General features: G+C 33.5%; 1 pseudogene; it reads left to right on the top strand.

Moving 5' to 3' along the window:
* The first annotated feature begins 1,498 nt into the window (after nt 1–1,498).
* On the top strand, nt 1,499–2,243 carry LOC120072051 (annotated as a pseudogene).
* Nucleotides 2,244–13,233: the final 10,990 nt, after the last annotated feature.

Consider the following 13,233-nt stretch of genomic DNA (forward strand, 5'->3'; position numbering starts at 1 on the left):
ATTAAAATTTTATTATTTTATATAAATAATTTTCTTATTTTTTTATTTTTAAAAATCTCTCTCTCACATATACATTATGTATATGCTAAAACTTTCAAACTTTGTACATTGTATAAAAGGAGAGAAAAAAGAATGTGTTTACATGCAGCTTAAGGTTATTGGTGCACAAATGGATAACATTATGACTTAGGGCCTTGCTTTTCTTTTAATTATTTTATTTTATTTTATATTATCTTTTTTCTCCTTTTATTTGTTTAATTAACTTTTTTGGACCCCATAAATATGTGAAAGTAGGAAGCAAAAACCACAGCTAAGGTTTGCATACTAATTTCAAGAGTGTAGGATTTATAACCTCTACTTTCTTTTTCTATAAATTTTTCTTTATATTTTAGTAAGTAAATTGTTATAGGTTAAAGGAAAGTTATGTTTTTTTTTCCCGAAGGTATTAGATTAAGTACGTGGAGTGGGAAAATCGAACATCTAACCTCGTAGATGATAATACAAAAACCATGTTAGTTGAACTATCTCAGTTTTGCAAACTTAGTTTTTCTTTTCCTCCTTTTTTCATATGTTTTTCTCTACTTCTATATATATTAATACTGTTTTCATAGCATTTTTGTTGGTTGTTATTGGTCCATTGTCATGGGAATAACGAACTTTTTTAGGTCTTAATCTTTTTTGTCTTGGGCTCTTTCATATTCTCCATTGAATAGAATGATATACAAAATTATCTTGTTTCTCTTCAAGTTTCAGCTTAAAACAAATTTGAAACCTTTTTTTTTTTTTTTTTTTAAAGAAAAGTTATAATTGGAATTTCCCCTTTTGATGCCCCTATATTGTATCGGGTCTTCTGTTTTTCTCAAGCTGTGAAAATAAGATAGAATACCGTCAACGTAGGATGCTCAGAGGGAGCCGCTAGAGAATCCACCGTCAATGCCTTTCCTTTTCTACTTTACAATAGATTTTTGGAACTACATGACCTAGCTTGGTGAATCGGTCAATTTTCTCCCTTCACAGTCATGCTTTATATATTTCTACCGAACCGCTACCTTTCCTACTTCCTCTGGGAAGCAATCGAGATAAGAATCTGAGGACTAAGCACTCTTTTAGGGTTTTCAGTCTTCTTCCTATAATGAAAGCAACTCTTTTCTTTACTCAGGCAAAGAAAAAAGGTTAGAGATAAAGAGTCAAAATAAGGGGTAGACTGATCATCTTGAAGCAAGACGCGATGTGATACAGTAAAAGGAAAGTTTTGTTTAAGGAGGACAAGTAACTTTTTTTTCCCTTTTTTTTATTTGAAAATATAGAGAACACATGAATTTAATGGAAAAAAAAAGTTCGCAAATAGATTTAAATCCAAAACTAGAAATTATTACTTAATGCTTTTTTTTTTCCTTAAAATACATAAAATGAAGAATGGTAACATGATATGCTCTCCCGATTATTTTTACCAAGCCTAACTTTTGTTTTCTTTTTTTAATATTAGAAAAATTTAAAGATGGCATACAATGTCTTTGAAAATCCTATCATCAACCAAATTTTAGAGGCTATGCCTGAGTACGAAGAGCAGAAAATAACACGTTGAGATAAAGCACATGTGGCACTTAATATGAAGAATGCTGAAGACAAGGATAAAAATGCTCGAGAATATGTTGAAAATTTGAAAAAACGATGGGAAATAGGAGTCTATACCCTTTGTTTGATTTATAATGCCACTGGTGATACCATAAAATATGTTTGCGAACACAATTGGCATGGACATATCGGACCTGGTCCTTACCCAATTGAGATAGCAAATGGATAATGGGGAGGTTTTCTTCATGTTAAAACCTCTGGAGCTGCTACTGGCTCTTCTACTGCTGTAGTATATCGTGGTTTAAATCCTTATGATGCACGTTGTGATTGGATGGCAGCTTGGTCCAATCAATGGGATCATTCGTCGTATAACAATACGGTCAATATTTTTTTTTATTCTAACATATGCTTCTAATGTTCAATTTTATTTATTTATTTATTTCTATCTATAACTCATTTGAATAATTGACATTCAATTGTAGGCATATACTGAGATACGTGAAGAGGGTCATTATGATCAACACGATCATTGGAATTACATCTCTAATTTATTATACAGATCAGTTCTTAGCAAATCAGATAATTGGAATGGATGTCTATCGACCATGATAACAGGAAGTGATACCAGTCCTGTATATAAAGGAATATTCACTTTCGTGGATGCATGAGCTCCTTCTAAAATATGTTTTTAAATAAATAATTTCCTTTTGCATCGTGTATTGATAAAGTAATCTAAGGTATGTACTATGTTACATCCAAGTAGCTCTAAATAAGGGCCACTTGAGCCTCTTTATACTATGCTACATCCAATTACCTCTAAATAATGGCCATCGAGCCTCTTTGTTTATAAATGTGTGGAGTTAAGCTATGCTTCTTAGCCTCTTTGTGTTAACTTTCATGGGGAAAATATGTACACATAGCTTTAATATAAATCAAATAAAATTTATCTTGTGTAGTGGTTAGCTTCATTGTCCTTTATAAACTTGGGTTCAAATCCTAGAAATTGCAACATTTGTTATTTAAGCACTTATTCATACGAAATTGAATGGAAAATAATAATAATAATAGTTTCTTCTCATACACTTCACTTTCACCTCAATTCTCATTTTTTATTTCAATAAGAATATTCTAAATATCGTTTTCCAAAACTATTTCAAGATTCAAACTTAAAATGGTTGGAAAAAATGTATAAAATTATTATTATCATAATTTTAAAATTTTGAAAACCACAACCCTCCCTAAAAAGTGTGTGTGGGGTATTTTTGAAGGTGACAACTTTAACAGAAGAATAAGTATTTTCTTAAAACAAGTGGTAATTTGAATTGCACATAGTAGTTTCTAAATATGTGATTTTTTTTTTGTCAGTTTAAATACACGTGAAAACATAAAAATTCGTTACCCCAATTTCTATCTATTTTATATACAGTTACCACTATTATTTACAGACTATAATATTTATCGAGTCATGTGATTAAAATGTTCCTTCACATATTAGTAATTCGTCTTTACCATGAGAGATGATTGTTCATGATACATTGGGTATCATAGACTAACAAAATTGTCTTAAGTAAACAAAGTAAATTCATTAGGTTTAGATTAATTGTTTTCATTGTTAAATTCTAAATGAAACTATTTTATTGTATTTTATCGATATGTTTATTTTGGTTAGTTTTCTTCCTTTGCGTACATAATGTTTTTTTAATCAATATGGACTTATTTTTTTTAAAAAAAACAAAAACAAGATGTTAAAACTAAAGATTTAATGTTATAACTATTTATGTTAGATTAAAAGTTATTGTAAAAATTGTTTGATTTCATTTTTATATAAAAAAGTATAAAACTAAAAAAGTCATGAAGACTTAATTTAATATTTTAAAAACAAAGAGCAAAAACACAATGATCAAATATGTGTATTGTCTAAAAAATAGAAACTAAAAACAATTACCAAATACGCTATTTATTAATTTTTTTCGTTTTTTTAAAAATAAAAAATTAAAAAAATTGACAAACATGTAAGGTTTTTGTTCATAAAAATTAAAAACTAGAAAAACCAAAAATTTAACCAAATGGTTATCAAATGAAACTTAGTTTATATATATATATTAGTTATTGAAAATTAAACTTATAAATACCCTTTCTACCTCTTGTTTCCATAAATCAAACTAAATTTTGAAAATTAAAAAAATAGTTTCTAAAAACAAGTTTTGTTTTTGGAATTTGGCTATAATTCCACTATTTTACTTAAGAAAGATATAAAGTATTGTAAAAATATAAGAAAAAATAGGCATAATCTTCGTAAAATTGAAAACAAAGAATGAAATGGATACCAATTGATACCTTAATGTTTTTCAAGAATTTTTAAAACATGTATTGGGTGGTAGGAAAAAATGATTTTAATTTGTTTTTATCTTCCTCTTTGGTGTCCAAAGCAAGCCACTCTCATCTATAAGTTATGAATTATGAATTATCCATAAGAATTATTGATATTCCTTGAATTTGTTTATTGGTGCTTCGAACAACGAAGTATGGGGTCTTGCCGTCAAGGTGCACGTATCTCTGTGTATTGATTTTTTTTTTTTACGTTTTTATATTCTTTAATTGTCGATTTTGCAATAAATTGGTATCAGATCCACGTTAGGGTTTTTATCTGAAATTTCGCATTTGTTTGACAATTGAAGATGTCTACCGTGAATGTAAAAATTTACAAATTCATTAAGTGAAAAATTTTCGATTTATGGCAAATCAAGATACGATCTCTGCTAAAGCAGCAGGGGCTATGGGCACCGTTGACTGGTAAGTCAAAGAAGGCTGTTGTGGATGACAAATAATGGTAGACTCTTGAGGAGAAGGCTCATTTGACGATCATACTATGTTTGGCTGATAACGTCATCATCGAGGTCATAGATGAAGAAACTACCACTGGTCTTTGGTTGAAGTTGGAAAGTCTTTACATGACAAAATCTTTAACCAAGATGTTGTTTCTGAAAAAACATCTATATCATCTATGTATGCAAGAAGGTATGTCTCTACGAGACCATTTTGATCAATTAAATAAAATCTTATTGGATTTGCATAACGTAAAGATTAAGGTTGATGATGAGGATGCTACCTTAATTTTGTTAACATCTTTGCTGCTGTCGTATGAGACTTTTGTTGACTTGTATATTGGAGGGAAAAAAACTTCGACCTTAGAAGATATGAAGTCCATGTTGCTTATGAGAGAGGACTGTCAAAATGTAGGAAGTTCAAGTACAGAAAGTTAGGCATCTGGGTTAGTTGCTACAGAGACCAAGGGACATAAGAATTCTGGTAAGCAGAAGTCAAATCAGAATCATAAGTCTTCAAAGTCAAAGGGTTCTACTCAGATGATGTTTGCCACTATTGTAAACAAAATGGGCATTAGAAAACCGAATGTCCTAAGATAAAAAGGTACTAGAAAAAGAAGGAAAAGAGTGATAAAAAAGAAGCATCCACCTCTTTTGCACAAGTTAAGATTGATCCTAAAGAATCGAGATTGATTTTGAAGGAGATCTAGCTTTAGTTGTGAATGAGGATTCACATTCTGATGATGTTTGGGTTATTGATTTTGAGGCATCTTATCACATGTGCCAAAATAGAGAGTGGATCTCAACGTATCAGGAAATAGACAGAAGAGAATGTTAGCATGGCTCATGGTGCTTTGTCCAAGATAGTTGAAATTAGCTTAGTCAAGATACGAACACATAATGGTGTCTTCCACACTTTGAACGAGGTTAGACATGTTCCCTTAATGACGAAGAATATGATATCTTTTAGTGTACTCAATAGTAAGGAATATAGTTTTAAAGGTAAAGGTGGAGCAATGTATGTCTACAAGCGTTCTGAGGTAGTTTTGAAAGGCATAAAAGTGGAACATTGTATTTCTTATCGTGTTCCACAATAATAGGTTATGCTGCTGTTGTATGTTATTCACAACGATGATATTACTAAGTTATGGCATATGAGACTTGGTCATATGAGTGAAAAAAGGATACAAATTCTGTCAAAAAGGGATCTTCTATGTGGACACAAGGTGCATGATTTTGAATTTTGTGAACATTGTGTATTTGGAAAGCTTCATTGTAGAAAGTTTCCAAGAGGTGTTCATTGTACATAAGGGACACTTGATTATATTCATTCAGATTGTTGGGGACCTTCTAAAGTTGAATCTATTGGAGGCAGCATGTATTTTATGTCTATAATTGATGATTACTTAAGAATGGCAGGTTTTTATGATGAAACATAAAAGTAATGCCTTCAAGAGTTTCAAGCAGCAGAAGATATTGATTGAAAATAAGAGTGGGAAGAAGATCAAAAGGCTCTGAACTAACAATGATTTGTAACTCTGTAGATCTGAGTTTAATGAGATATGTAAAGCTGAGGAGATTGTTCACCATCACATTGTTAGGGATACTCCACAACAAAATGGGGTTGTAGAATGTATGAATCAGACGTTATTGGAGAGAGCAAGATGCATGCTTTCTAATGTAGGGTTGGCTAGAAAGTTTTGGGTAGAAGCACTAAATACAACATGTTATTTGATCAACTGTGGACCTTACACAGGTATGGATTGTAAAACACCTTACGAAGTGTGGTCTGATAAGCCTACAAACTATTCTTTATTAAGAGTTTTTGGTCATATTGTCTACTATCATGTTAATGAGGGTAAATTAGAACCAAGAGCTAAAAAAAGGTATAGAGTCTGATCACCTTATGAGAATAGAGTTATACTTTGTAGAAATGTGATATTTGATGAAAATTCCATACTTAACTCAACTATGAAGCCTTTTGTGACGTCTACTGATGTGGAAGAAAGTAGTAGTATTGATAAACAGGTGGAGATGCAATTCACTTTAGTTGTGAATGAATTACAACACCAAGGTGGAGAAGATTAACATGTTACTACAAAAATTAATGTGCAACCAGAAACTAATGTGCCTGAAACATCATTTGTTGTTTTGCCTGAGAATTCTAGTTCACAAGTAGTTCACTCGAGTATAGCTTGTGACATAGCTTGAAGAGTTGGTGTTGAACCTTTTGTGAGGTATGGTTTTGATGGTTACTTTTGTGTTGCAGGTTGCTGAAGAGGTGGATCCTCATGAGCAATCCACCTATAGAGAAGTTGTGTCATGTAGTGAGCCTACTCAATGGCTTACTGCCGTGGGGGATGAGATGGAATCTCTTGACAAAAATCAAACTTGGAAATTAGTTAAACAGCCAAAGGAGAGAAAAATTATCACTTGTAAATGAGTCTTCAAGAAAAAGAAGGGAATATCACCTTTAGAGGGAATTAAATATAAAGCTCGAGTTGTTGCTAGAGGGTTCACACAGAAGGAAGGAGTTGATTATAATGAGATCTTCTCACCAGTAGTCAGACATACTTTTATCAGGGTGTTACTAGCAATAGTAACACATCAAAATTTAGAACTTGAGCAACTAGATGTGAAGACAATTTTCTTACACGTAAAGAATATTATGTTTGCAAGTTGAAGAAATTTTTCTATGGCCTAAAGCAGTCTCCAAGGTAGTGGTACAAACGATTAGACAACTATATGTTTAGACTTGGCTATAATAGGAGTACGTATGATTCTTGTATATAACATAATAAAGCTGATGATGGGTTGATGATTTATCTACTTTTATATGTAGATGATATGCTCATAGCTACAAAGTCAAAGTCTGGCATGAAGTAAATCAGACATGAGGATTTCCATGAGCAGCGGATTGATCGTTCCAAATTTTATTCGATATTGAACATAATTACAGTTAAGAAACAGAAACTTACAAGTCATGCACAATACAAAATTACAACATGCTTACAGAAGAGATCAAAGGATAAAGTATACATACCTTTGAAGACTCATTCTTCAAACTCCATTGATCACGAACGCTCGTTCAGTCTCCAAGACAGCAATACACGAACGCTCGAACACAATGACCGTAACACATCACAATCAACAGCAACCACCACACAAACAATATGAACACACAATGAACGGTCTCCAAAACCTCGAACTCAGTCGAATTGAGTGAGGACACAATCACAATGGTTACCTTGGTATTCTCGATGTGAGAATCTAGAAGTGTGGGCTCTGTATAGACTTGGTTAGAGGAAGAGACTGAAGGAACGATAATCGTGTAGACGACTGAGCAAGTGGAAGATAGGAAATGTCTATCGTATAGATGAATGCTCAATCGTGTAGAAGAGGGTAGCCTATTGTATAGAGAATGCACTGCAATTGTTTATCTACGACCAACTGAGTGAACTATCGTATAGTGACACTCCACAATCGTTTAGTCTCTCTGTGAGCTAATGTTTAATGAAACAACTCTTAAATTTTAGGAAAACATTTTTCCTTTTATCTCACGATTACCATAAAACAACTAATAACCTCCCACTCAATTGGTTATTAGAGAAAAAGAGATAATTATCCAATAATTAATATTATTATAAATATATATGATAACCAACTTACCATATTATATTTATAACCTATATTTTTAATATTTCATCTCATGAAACATACAAACCATTGTTCTTTTTCTACTTCATGGTACTTAATGTAAATCATATTTTCATTAATCCTCCACTTGATGTATCTCTATACATCACACCAATTATATCATATATAATCGAATTTTCTCTTGTCAATTGAACATTTCAAAATCAACACCAAGAACTGATTCTCAACTTGAATTCATTAGCTACCAAGGGGACCTTATGGACCTGTAGCTTGAAGCTTCAATGGTAACGTGAATAACTGACTAAAACTCTTTAGTCATGGGATCCACCATCCGTTAACTGTCCGAGCACTTCCAATAAAGACCAACAACTGCACTCTCCTTACTATAGATATATTTTGTGTCCATATCAACCAATCAATAAGTGCGATAACCCTTCATAGACCCTCGTAAGAACAGCTGGGCCAATTTACCGTTTTTGCCCCTGTAGTTACATGTTACTCCTTAAGTACCACTGATTTCCCTAATGAACATAAGTCATAGTTCGACAATGACTGAGTCCTCTTTTCCAAAGAGAAGTTGTGGCCACTATGTTGAAGACTCGAATCAGCCCTTAAGGGGAGCAATCTATCTACTTACCCCCTAACTTCAAAGGAAGGAGTGAATTTCATCTTTTATACTTGAGTTCCCAGTCCTAAATTAGACAAATCCCTAAAAAGGTAGGCTTGTTGAGTTGGCAATCTGGCCACTCTCACCCATATATAAATCAACAGGACCGCCCTCAAAGGTTAGGAGTTCTCAGAACACTCAGGATTGAAGTCATGTCACCCTTGATCGGTTTAGGTGAGATTAAGGTTCAAGTATCAACGACGTTATAGTAAAGAAAGACTATTTCATCACTCGTGGTCCGGTCTTATAACAAACTCTTTGTAATAGGACACTCCTGCTTCGCAGGTCTGTCTCCACATGAATGGTCAGGGATCAACCATTCATGTAGTGAGCTTCACAACACGTTGTAACCTACCAAAGTGGAACGAATCTGTAGTGTCCATCCTTACAGGATCAGGTTCATTTTCCTCCCTTTTAATCCTTATACTACACGGGCCTTTATTTAGGTTTATCACTTAAAGGCATTCATCCCTGTATATCTCATATAGCATGCCTTAAAGTTTTCTATAATAGCCATAGAGCTTTCGTTTATTGGATATGAATAAATGCAAAATAAAATAATTCTTATTTTATTCATAACAATATGTATAGTTTACAAACTACGAGACTCTGGGAGAATTAGGACACCAATCCCAACAATCTCCCACTTGTCCTAATGCCTCGGGAGTCTAACATACAATACATGAAAAATACAAATACAATATACAATAAACTAGGGCATACTCTATACCCCCATATCATGGCATTCAGAAATTGAAGAACCTTCTCAGTGCTTAGTTTGATATGATGGATTTGGGTGCTGTTTAGAAAATTTTGGGTATGAAGATCTATAGGGACAAATATAAAAATAAGCTCTTCTCGTCACAGAAAGACTATATTCAGAAAATACTGTATAGGTTTGGTATGTCATCAGCTAAGCCTATCAATGCTTCCAGTGCTGTAAATGCTTGTTTGTCATCTGTGCTTTCACCACAGTCTGAAGCTAAGAAGGAATATATGTCCTGAGTTCCTTATGCTAGTGTAGTGGGAAGTTTGATGTATGCTATGGTTTGTACTAAGCCTGATCTTTCCCATATTGTTAGTGTTGTCAGCAGGTTCGTGGGTAATTCTTGGAAGGAGTATTAGCAATTTGTTAAGAGGATTTTTCGTTACCTTAGAGGTACATCTGATGTTGGTCTCGTTTATGAGAATGACACAAATTGTTTGGTGATCGGTTATTCTCATTCTGACTATGCTAGAGATGTTTATAGTAGGAGGTCTATGGCTGGCTATGTGTTCACGCTGGCTTGTTTTGTTGTTAGTTGGAAGGCAACCTTACAACCTATAGTTACTTTGTCTACTACTAAAGCAAAGTACATGACCTTGACAGAAGCTGCTAAAGAGGGAATATGGGTAAGGGGGTTAGTTGGTGATCTTGGTTTGCATCATGACCTAGTAATTGTATATTGTGATAGTTTGAGTGCAATATGCCTAGCCAAGGATGATCTTGGTTTGCATCATGACCTAGTAATTGTATATTGTGATAGTTTGAGTGCAATATGCCTAGCCAAGGATCAAGTTTATCATGAAAGAACTAAGCACATCAATGTAAGATATCACTTCTTAAGAGGTGAGTAGAGAATAAAGTGATGAAAATTGGTATTGTTGATAACCCTACTGATATGTTCACCAAATCGGTTCCACAAGGCAAGTTCCAACATTGTTTGGACTTGCTGAATGTTTTGAATTGTTTGTGGTCCCCTTTGTGAGATACTTTGAGGCATGAGGGAGAAGTCTGGGTACGTCTAACAATGTTGTTTATGTTGCATCTTGTACATCTATTATTTGAGAGAGAATTCAAGTCAAGGTGGAGATTTTTTTAAATGCCTTGAATTTGTTTGCTGGCACTTCGAACAACCAAGTTTGAGGGTCTCGCTATTTACTTTTTTTGTAATTATTTACAATTATGACTCTAGGGTTTAGAGTAATGTGCTATATAAACTCTCTAACCATAGAGGCGCTGTTAGAGTATTTAAAAAATATGTTTGTATATTCTTTAATTGTCAATTTCATAACAAGAATTCTATCAATATGATCGTATTATTTATACAAGTGTGCAAACGAAAATACTGAGATATAGTATAAAAAAAACACAAAAAAAAAGTGTGAATTAAAGGAAATCACAAAACAGAGATCTCCTTGAGCAGCAGAAGTGGATCGTTCCAAATCCCATTTAAAATTAATACAATAATCACAGTCTTAAACGAAAACTAACAAGTTATGTATCAATCGAAATTACAGCATGCTACAAGAAAACACAAGGATAGTGTATGCATACCTTTGAAGAACTATTCTTCAAGTATCCCTCGATCAATTTCCAATGCGTCCAGAACAACACTCGAATGCAACGAACACGAACTATCAACAACATGAACAACTTGATGCTCCTCGAACCCAATCAAGTCCAACTCGATTCACGAACAGAGTAAGGGCACCACCACAAGTGTTATCTTGGTATTCTCGGTGTGAGAATCTAGGAGTTGTGGGCTCTATATGATCTTGGATTGAGGAAGAGAGGAGGTATGCGATCGAGTAAGTGGGAGATATGAACACTATCTATCATATAAACGATGTACTCGATCGTTAGTAAATGGAAGCCTATCGCATAGAATTTACTACTCGATCGTGTAGCAACGATCAACGAGTAACTATCGTATAGTCAACTCTAAACGATCGTGGAAGCTCTCAACGGCTATTGTTTAGTAAAAATTATTTTTACTTGATAGCCTTTTTTCGTGAGAATTTTTTGAATAGATCAACCACTAATTTTGGAAAAAAGTTTTCCTTTTATCTCACAGTTACCATAAAACTTCCAATAACCTCCCACTCAAATTGGTAATTAGAGAAAAAGAATTAATTATCATATAATTAATATATTATAAATAAACACGATAACCAACTTATCATATTATATTTATAACCTATAGTTTTAATATTTCATCATATGAAACATATAAACTATAGTCATTTTTCTATTTTATGGTACTTAATATAAATTATATTTATATTAATACCTCCAATTAATGTATTTAATACATTACACCAATTATATCACATATAATTGAATTTCCTCTTGTTAATTTGAACACTTCACATCAACTCAAAATCCGATTCTCAACTTGAACCCATTGAGCTACCAAGGGGACTTTATGGACTTGTAGCATGAAGCTCGAACGGTACGTGAATAACTGACTAAACTCTTTAATAATGAGATCCACCATCCATTAGCTATCGGACACTCTACTAAAGATCGACAGCTGCACTCTTCACACTACAGATATATTTATGTGTCCATATAACTAATTAACAGTAAGATAACCCTTCACAAATCGCTCGTAAGTACAGTTGGGCCAATTTACCGTTTTGCCCCTTTAGTTACATCTGACTCCTTAAGTACACTGATTCCTTTAATGAACAATAAGTCATAGTCCTACTATGACTGAGTCCTCTCTTCCAAAGAGAGGGTGTGGCCACTATGTTCAAGATTCAGAATCAGTCCTTAAGGGCACAATTTATCTACTTAACCCTGCTTTGGGGAAGCAGTGAATTTTGTCTTGTGTAACTGAGTTCCCAGCTCCCCAATTAGATGAATCTTAAAAAAGGTAGGCTTGTTGAGTTGACAATCTGGCCATTTTCACCCATACTAATCAAAGGACCACCCTCATAGGCAGGAATTCCCAAAACACTCAGGATTAAGGTTATGTCACCTATGGTCATTTTAGTGAAATGTAAGTCTCAATTATCAACGGCGTTATAATAAGAGACTAATCATCTCGGGGTCCGGTCTTATACAAACTCTTTGTATAGGACACCCTCGCTTGCATGTCTCCACCTGAATGGTCAGGATCAGACCATTTATAGCACTTCACAACATTTGTAAATATCTATAAAGCAGGCCGTATCCGTAGTGTCATTAGGATAAGGTATCACTCCTTTATCCTTATACTACAGACGATTTAGATTATTACTTAAGGCATGATCCACTTGTATATCTCACATACATGCTTCAGTTACATGAAATAACCATGGATCTTTGTTTATTGAATATGAGTAAATGCAAATAAAATAACACTTATTTAATAACAATGTTTGTACAAAAGGTTTACAAACTACGAGACCACCAGGAGAATTAGAACACTAATCCCAACATGAAGGACCAAGTTCATAAAGTTATTCAAATATAAGGGATTGTGTGTGTGTGTTTTTTAATTATTAGTTACCTGCGACTGTGCACATATCACAAGCTCCCAACATTAAAATCACATGAATAATGATTATGATTGAAGACATGTTAAGTGCTCCAAATTTTGAAACCTTTAAATGTTTTGTTGAATGTCACTCCCTTAAATAAGTATTGTTGAATTCTTCTATTCCATGTTGACGATGTATATAGCAGGTTCGACTCACGTAGTATATTTTGAGCCATTGCAGCGTAATGATAACTTGAGCTATGGGGAGAAACCTAAGCAA

The sequence above is a fragment of the Benincasa hispida genome, chromosome 2 (assembly GCF_009727055.1).
Source record: "Benincasa hispida cultivar B227 chromosome 2, ASM972705v1, whole genome shotgun sequence".
Lineage (NCBI taxonomy): Eukaryota > Viridiplantae > Streptophyta > Magnoliopsida > Cucurbitales > Cucurbitaceae > Benincasa > Benincasa hispida.